Below are 8,132 nucleotides of genomic sequence, written 5' to 3' on the forward strand. Positions count from 1 at the left end.
TGAGCCAACCAGGCGCCCCCTGCCTGGAATTTTAGTTCATCTATTCCATATTGCTTCCTCAGCATTCTGATGTCCTTCAAATATGGTTCTTAAAATAAAATTAGATTTTCTAGTTTTTTTTTTTCTTTGCAGAGGAAACATGGCCTGCTAAGACTTATATATCCTACTTGGAATTGTAAATATCTTCTTTATCTTATTTTACAAGTGAAGTTACCAACAGGTCGATTGGCAAGTATCATTTTCCTTTCTTTTGAGAGTTTGAAGTAATTCTATCTAAGTATAAACCATGTCTCCAAGATAGTAAAGACAGTGGTGTGAAAATTCAAAACCTTCTGATGTCAGTCTCCTTCCCACGTTCTCTGTTATGCAAGGTAATACTCTATCAATCAGAATTCAGTCACAAGAAGAGCCCACCTCTGAGGCAGCCATGCTTTACTAACAGGAAGTGCAGCTCTTGCACCTGAGACTGGAGATCAAAGGGACGAGGTGCCATTATTGGAACCCACACATTTGGAGTAGGTCCCATGGCTCTAGGACTCTGACCTCTGAGGAGAGGGTTGGACAACCTGGTGCTGAACTTCAGGGATTTGGTGGAGGCGTCAAAGTCCTGGGATCTAGAACTTCAAGGGTAAGACATGTAATAGCTGTGCCAGTATCTCTAAGGCTGAAAACTACCAGTTGGTTCTGAAAATTACCTATATATAGGAATATATTCCTATATATATGAATATATACACACATTCTGTTTATCTGTTATCTATCATCTGTCTATCATCTATACCTACCATCTATGTATCATCTATATATCTATAGAAATATTATACAGAAAGAAAGTTACCAATGATGCCAAGGTGAAAGCTGTAATGAAGCAACACTGACATGTAGACCAATCAAAAAATTTCCCAGGTTTCTAGAATTCCTCCAGGATAGGGAGATAGGGAGATAGGGAGATAGGGAGATAGGGAGATAGGGAGAAGTCTTTCAAAGAGGAAATGCAATTGCAGGTTCCCATTCCCTGTGTGACAAAGAAAGGTACCAAAAGGAAGGATGTTTGGAAGTGAGAGACAGCAAATTAAACACACACGCACACACACACACACACACACACACACACACACACGCACACGCAGAGAGACCATCCACGTGGTGTGCTTTTGCTTAGGAACACAAAGAGATTAATTCCATGAAAAATGAACCACTAAAATTGCTTAAAATATGTAGAAATATATTAGGGATTATGTATTTTGCTAATTTTTTAACGGTTAATGTTTGTGATCCCCAGTGATAAAAAATCATGAGGATTTTCTGTCATTAACCTGTGACACGTGCTGTACCACTTTTGTTGCCAGTGACTAAAACTTAATACATAGGAAAGTTCATTTGGAATTGGGTTTCTTTTTTGAAGTAACTTTTTGGTCCTCTTTCTTGGGTTAAGTTGAAACACCCGGCTCTTCTTTCTTCAATGAAGTATGAGCACTGTGGCTTTGATTCTCTAATGAAGTTGGTGCAAGTGGATCATTCTGCTCTTTTTTCTTATCCTTTTCTTCATTTCTTAGGAAAAGTAAACGTAACAAACATGATAGAATCAAAAAAGGAATTAGCCCAAGTAGCATTATGCAAAACTTCTTTTGTATCTTTGCGTTCTTCTTGGGGGGGGGGGGGCGGGAGGGTGGGGCACTGCCACTACTACCTCCAAAGCCTTCTACCCCATCCTTAGGAGGGTTCCACTCATGGTCGCAATGGCAGTGATGTCTATTGTTGCAGACCCCATTCATATTGCAGGTGTTAGGTGTATAAGTTCTTGGCATATACGACATGTGGACGTACTTCCTTTGGATGCACATATGCTCTTTACCACACTCTGTACCATCTATCATGGCACCCATATGAGGTATTGTCATCCCTGTATGGTAGTCTGTACCCCAGCAGGTGACACCATCAGGGTGGGTCCAATGTACGCTAGAATGATCACTCAGAAGAGAAGTTTCTGTCACATTCTCACACTGAATACTCCCACACAGGATATCTGATATGTTACACTGTACATAGGTAGAACCTTTTGTACCACAGTTACTGAAAACGTCACCTTGGATGTTCATTATCTTACAGCTTCTTTGCCAAAATTTTCTCTACACTGTTCATCATAGATACTGCACCTCTGCAGTAACCACCACCTGTGCATTCGGCTCCATCTTGCATCTACACACCTTCTGGACACTGATTAGTGTTCCCATCTCTCCACTCGGGAAGGCCACATTCATTTTCCCGTTCTCTACACACGTCACCTGATGGCATGACCATGTAATCTGTGCAACAAAGCCCAAGAGCCCAAGTAGCCCCAGGACTCAGAGTACAGTTTGACTGACAGCATGGATCTTTTGTACACAGATTTCAGGAGCCACAGTCACAGTCTTCTCCATCTTCAACCACACTGTTCCCACAATATGTATACTGGAAGATTGTGTCTGCATTTGGTGGCGTGTGCATTCTGTTCTTGTCATGTTGCCAATAGGCAGCATAACTGCAGTTGCTGAATTTAGTTGTTGTCACTGTCCTTGAAAACATTATGCACCCCTGATTCCCACATTTACAAGTTTTATCATCATGCAGCATACCCAGAGAATGGTCTATCTCAAGCTACAGTATAAATGCAAAATCATACAACTTTTCTTGTATGAAACCAACGACTCCACAATTCAAGTGCATATTATATATTGTTCCCACATGGGTCAAGCCCAGATCAACACCATAGGCTTTCTTTACAAAAATAAGTGCAAGATCATGAGGCAAGCGGGTCCTAAAGTCACCGTTCTTCCATTTGCAAAATACTCCTAGGAGAGCTTTAATGCTATTAATCAGAAGGAGTTTTTGTCCAGCTCATATCTCAACTCCTATGAAAATCACATCAATATCCAGTGATTTAAAAAATTGATTTACATAACTGATAGCAAGGCACATTGTCTTTGGCACATTTGAGGTATTACTTTCCTCAGAAACATATTGATTGTGGTCTATCATGATGGTCAGTTCAGGAAGCCACTTGTGGGCCTACCAATCTTTATACCCACTCTGCATCAAAGTGGAACTGTCACTCTCTAAAAACTTCCATTGTTGTGCTATTTCTTCATTTGTTAATGCACATCTCATGAGTGGGGATGTGTTTCCTCACTGTTATACATCAGATGTTCAAATGTGGTAGAAAGTCTTTTGGGCTTGATTTCATGAGCAATGTTATTTGTAACACTCCTTGAAAGCCCCAAAAACAGGTACTGAGGGCAACCAAGGATTCTGGGTCCCCTTCCACATAACTGTGATAGTAGCAGTCCTTTGAGACAAAAAGCTGATCCTCAAGGAAAGCACCCTGGTCTGTGTAAGTAAGCACTTAGAGGGTTTGAGACAGAAAAAAATTTCTTGACCTTCATGTGGAGAATGTGATGTTGGCCTCCAAAATGCAGGCTGTAGGAGAACCAGCCAGATGCTTCATGCCAGGGCCATGGTTCAAGGGGATCATCACTTTTGGAAGACTATGGTGCCCAACCAGGAACTGTCTAGAAAGGAACTGACACACGCACAGCCAGAGCATAGGAAAAGTGGTCCTCACATGCACCAGGACCTCACCCACAGACATTATGGAGCCAGCATACTTAGCCATTGATGACAGCAAAAAAGGGCAGTTCAGGAAGCATCACTGTTCTGTTTCTTCTCTCTGAGCTGGATGTGGTGCTGACTTTGAATCTGTCCTCTTGCTAAATTAAACCATTAGGGCAGCAACACTAACAGAGAAAAAAATAAGATGAAAGACAGAGACAATCATGGGGGGTTATGAGGTGGAAGAGGAAGAGAACAGTATGAGGTTGAAATGGGTTAGTTTGGCTCAAGACATGACTCAGTATACTGCATTTCATTTTCCCTTAAATAATGGTAAGGCAGATGAGACTGGGTGTACAAAACAATGGTGATTAGTCAGAGGCTGACACTTCTGTAACTTAGATGAAGGACACATATGGATCCATTATACTGTTTTCTAAATATATGAAAATGTATGAACACTTTCACAATAAATCTGTAAAACAAGGATCTTAATGGAAAGGTGAACATCTATCGTGTTTTGATGAAGAATTCTTGATATATGCATCTGGGCTAGGTATAAATACCAATACATAGGTCTTCCTTTCTTTTTCTCAATGAATTAGTTTGTGGCATTACTCAGGAGAGATATAAAAATTACTCACATACATTATTATTTTTTTCTCATTGTCTATAATATAAGCTTCCATTTGGCAAATTATTAATTATCCTAGCTCCTTCTTGTATTCTTCTTTTCGTCTAAACCTGTGAAGCTGCAAGGATCAAGGCATCAACTATTTTCACAAATATTGGTAACTACTTTAAGGGTACCTTCATTCTATAATCAGTATATAATGGTGGTATTGGAAGGGGGAGTTTACTGAGTTGGTGATGGAAGTTACTCAAATGTGTTTATCTTTGATTCTTCTTTTAAGAACAAAAATTTGAAAACCTCTAACCATGTGAAATGGAAGGAAGTCAAACTAGCTGGAAGAGTAACACCTGGAGATTGGCATATACTGAAAGCAAAATAAAGTTCCTTCAGATATCCAAAGGAAATCAATAATCCTAAAAGGAGAGAGGACAACTTTGGGGCAAGTCATATTGTCTTCCAGTGGCAAGGCATCAGAGCTTGCATTTATAAGATTGCAGGGTAACCAGTTCCTGAGTTAGGCAGTAAAATGTATTTATTTCATAAATAAAAAAAAACACATACATACTTTGTATGAAATAAAGAAACAAAAAAAATCATCTCAATAACACAAATGTATTATCACATATTTGTGAAAATGAAATCTGGTATTAGCATAATGCCTGGCTGGCAATAATGACGTGTTCCTTTCTTCTTTAAATAAAGTGTTTATAAAAACACATGATGCGCAGACATGGTGCTATATATTTGGGAAACATAAGTGAGTGCATGTGTCATGAACATTTAATAGTATGGAGCTCAAATTTAGACAGAGTGGATAGAGCCATTTGTAAAATTGAATTCAATATTTTACATATAAAATTTTTATTTTTATTTATCTAGGGAAATACTCACAGTCTTCATCAGACCATCAGACCATTAAAGTGACATTGCTTGAAATAAAAACCCCTGGTATGGTTGAAAAAAACACATGGTAGTGAAGTTGACTATAAGAGATCTAAAACAGATTAATCAAACCAATTTCCCTTAGTTGATAATATAAAAAGGAAAGATGCCTAATTTAGGACCTATAATCTCTTAGATCCTATACCCATTTCTGCTTACATCTTTTATTTTAATTTTGATTTTGTGTTCTTTGACCTTTTTTCCTCTGGAATTATTTTCCTGTCATTTATGGAATCTGCCTTTCATAAAAAGCAACAACAATCACTTCTCTATCAAACTTCTCCATGGACAGCTCCTTATTCGTGGTTAATTCTATTACACTAAACCTACCAGTAGACAGCAGAAGAGCATGCAAAGACCCACGGAGAAGGTTTCCATATTCGAATACCCATACAACATACAGACCAGACATCTGGCTGCAATTCACTTGGAGTATCAAATCCACTTCCAACCACTCAGCTGGTAGCTAGCCATCGCTTTAAAACACTAGTTAGTCTTTTTTGTTTTGTTTTGTTTTGCTTTCCTATTCATATGCCAAATCCCAAATTAGTCCTACACAAGTTTCAAAGCTTTGGATGTCCCATGTGCTAATACCCACGAATAATTTTACTCATATTCTGGATTTTGTGAACATGTGGACAATTGATACAGCACCTGGCTTATTCTATCTTTAAAACTCATTTTCAACAATTGATCTATGGCTAAATATTGCATCTTACTATCACCTATACGTTATTATCAAACCCTAACCACCTCCTAACCCTAACCCTAACCCTTATGACCACCCTCCACTGTCTTAACTCTTACACATTAACTAGTTAACTACTAGTTAATAAGTTAACCACTTATTATGATTCAAAACTTACTTCTCACATTTCTGGGCAAAAATAACTTTTCTTTCCATTTTTTCCCCATTTGTTAATTCCCTTTATTTTCTCTCTTACCCCAACAGCCTGGCTCTAGATTCCATCAATTCAACCACGGTAGGCTCAACCCAAACTAGGTTAATTCTTTTTCCCTCTTTCTACATTCCTAGAACAACCTGCCCAAACTATAGGAAAATAAATCAGACTATCTCTAGAAGAATGACTATGTGAAAGGTAAAAACTACAAACTGGATAAGATAGCCTGATATTTCAGCCCAAAGGATAAAGTCAGGAACAAATATTTATTTCAACCCCTTTATGATTCCAACAATTTGAACTTTGTTGTCCACTTTCTGATTTTCTTTTTAATTTCTTTATTAAGACACAAGACCCTCCACTGACAACTTATTGTTTTTGTTTTTACAAGTAGTTATCATTAAATTTCAATAATGGTGGCACAAAACCAGACACTTAGATCAATGGAACAGAATGGAGAACTCAGAAATGAGCTCACAAATGTATTACTACCTAATCTTTGACAAAGCAGGAAAGACTATCCAATGGAATGAAGACAGTCTCTTCAGCAAGTGGTGCTGGGAAACCTGGACAGCAACATGCAGAAGAATGAACCTGGACCACTTTCTTACACCATACACAAAAATAAACTCAAAATGGATGAAAGACCTAAATGTAAAACAGGAAGCCATCAAAATCCTTGAGGAGAAAGCAGGCAAAAACCTCTTTGATCTTGCCCGCAGCCACTTCTTACTCAACACGTCTCCAGAGGCAAGGGAAACAAAAGCAAAAATGAACTACTGGGACCTCACCAAAATAAAAAGCTTCTGCACAGTGAAGGAAACCATCAGCAAAAATAAAAGGAAACCAACAGAATAGGAGAAGATATTTGCAAATGACATGTCAGATAAAGGGTTAGTATCCAAAATCTATAAAGAACTTATCAAACTCAACACCCAAAAAACAAAGCATCCAGTGAAGAAATGGGCAAAAGACATGAATAGACACTTCTCCAAAGAAGACATCCAGATGGCCAACTGACACATGAAAAAATGCTCAACATCACTCATCATCAGGGAAATACAAATAAAAACCACAATGAAATACTACCTGACACCTGTCAGAATGGCTAACATTAACAACTCAGGCAACAACAGATGTTGGCGAGGATGTGGAGAAAGAGGATCTCTTTTGCACTGCTGGCGGGAATGAAAACTAGTGCAGCCACTCTGGAAAAAAGTTTGGAGGTTCCTCAAAAACCTAAAAATTGGACTACCCTACGATCCAGCAATTGCACTACTAGGTATTTATCCAAGGGATACAGGTATGCTGTTCCAAAGGAACACATGCATCTGAATGTTTATAACAGCACTATCAACAATAGCTAAAGTATAGAAAGAGCCCAAATGTCCATCGATGAATAAATGGATAAAGAAGATGTGGTATATATATACAATGAAGTATTACTCAGCAATCAAAAGAATGAAATCTTGCCATTTGTAACTACCTGGATGGAACTAGAGGGTATTACGCTACGTGAAATTAGTCAGTCAGGGAAGGACAAACATCATATGACTTCACTCATATAATGATTTTAAGACACAGAACAGATGAAAATAAGGTAAGGGAAGCAAAAATAATATAAAAACAGGGAGGGAGGGACAACACATAAGAAACTCTTAAATATGGAGAACAAACAGAGTTACTGGAGGGGTTGTGGAAGAGGGGATGGGCTAAATGGGTAAGGAGCATTAAGGAACCTACTCCTGAAATCATTGTTGCACTATATTCTAACTAATTTGGATATAAATTTAAAAAAATAAAATTAAAATAGAACCATAAAAAATTTCAATAATGGTATTTTAAGTTGTAAAACTAAGAGTTTTTTATTTGTGCACATTTAATAATGACCTGATATTTTTGTCTGTCTTGCTTATTGCAGATAATTGGTGAGAAACGTTTCAGGCTGAACATTAAACTCATCATTGGAGTGACCTACATTCTTAGAGTGCTTGGGTACTTTTCTAGGACTGAAGGATAGGGGTATTTTACAAGATGCCAAGAGCCCACAAGAATACATAAGATCC

The 8,132-nt window shown here is 38.1% G+C and overlaps 1 pseudogene; it reads right to left on the bottom strand.

Annotated features, from left to right (window-relative positions):
- Positions 1–1,430: 1,430 nt before the first annotated feature.
- Positions 1,431–3,652, bottom strand: LOC112858893 (disintegrin and metalloproteinase domain-containing protein 25-like; annotated as a pseudogene).
- Between the last annotated feature and the right edge of the window lie 4,480 nt (positions 3,653–8,132).

Source organism: Puma concolor, chromosome B1 (assembly GCF_028749965.1).
Source record: "Puma concolor isolate L17-30 chromosome B1, mPumCon1.1.hap2, whole genome shotgun sequence".
Classification (NCBI taxonomy): Eukaryota; Metazoa; Chordata; class Mammalia; order Carnivora; family Felidae; genus Puma; species Puma concolor.